We start from the raw sequence: 1,439 nt of genomic DNA on the forward strand, positions 1-1,439 counted from the left end.
AATCCTAAAAGGAAAACAGAGGAAAGGGAAATTTTAGCCCATTTGGGACACTTATTCCAGGGAACACATGCTCAGCCTGTTGAAGTAAGGCAGGGCATTTGCTTCCATGGTTCACGCAAATCAAATACACACCTCTGAGTTCTTTTCAGATCCCCTGTAATCAAGTTTCCTCAATTAACTTTTATTACTTTGACAATAGATATTTATCTTAAGAAAAGAGCAACAGGAAAACAGACTGGAAAAGACAACTAAGGAAATTATGATGATGACACGAAAAAGGCAAAGAAGCAGTTGCGTAAGACTCGCTCTGGGTAACTGCCTCACTTTGGGGCACAGAGATAGCTGACAACACAAACTGACAGCAAGGAATAACCTGTCATACTTTGGCTTTATCAGGAACTATGATATAAAATCCCACACTTAAACTCCCTAGGTCTCCCCAGGCTCACTATCCACTAACTTAGGGTGCTGCAATGCCTGGGAATTCCCCATGAATAAGGCAGGAGATGAGAGGTAAAACAGTAGCAGTAACATTGCCTGTGTAAGAACAAATACATTAAATAGTCTTGACACCTCTTTCACTGCCTGTATCTTCAGCACATGAATAAACTCTTTACTCAATTTTTAGAAAAAAATCAAAGTCATATTTATCACCAGCTAAATCCAGCAACAAGGCAGCCTACAGCTAATCCACTCAGCTCTCATTAGTATTATCAATGAGAAGAGTCAGAATTGCCTCATGGTGATGCTTATTTACGAAGTCAAAAGCAGCTAAGCCTCACACTTGTGGTCAGCTCTGGACAGCTTGGTCAAAGATGTGGGGACCTACTTTGCTTCTCCACATTTCTCCACTGTGCAGCTCAGCAACATACCGGGTGTGGGGTAAGCCTCATTTTGGCCTCTGGGAGAACAGTTGGGTGACAGAACAGGTTCAAGATGAAAGCTATTGTCCCCCTGATAATATTTAAGCATCCATTTTCAAAATTATGAGAACAGCCTTTTTTTTTTTTGTCCTGTTGCTAACTCCTGCTCTTTCATACTGCTGCTTCTCTTTTGTGCCTTCTATTCCTCACTCATCTGTGAAGTGTACACACTCCAGCTCCCTCCTTGTACAACAGTCCTATCTGTGGGGATTATCTCCTCAACTCTTTTACCCACCTGGAGCACTCCCTGCAATGGTGAAACGCATTGCACCGCCTGAGTATCCACAAAGCAGTGGGTCTGGCACAGAAATCCTGACACAGCAAGGCTCCCGGGACTGAAGTGATGTAGTAAATGGTACAAAAGCTATGGCTCCAAAGCAGGAAGCTGCTTTCAAGCCTTCTCAGTTGTCTGACAGACTCTACCCATGATAGGATGGCTATTGCCAACATGGCACTTCACCAGAGATCACATTGCTGTAAAAGTAGAAAGAAATGGAAGAGAGCATCTACTGGTGC

Source organism: Myiozetetes cayanensis, unplaced genomic scaffold (genome assembly GCF_022539395.1).
Source record: "Myiozetetes cayanensis isolate MyiCay16 unplaced genomic scaffold, myiCay2020 scf7, whole genome shotgun sequence".
NCBI lineage: Eukaryota > Metazoa > Chordata > Aves > Passeriformes > Tyrannidae > Myiozetetes > Myiozetetes cayanensis.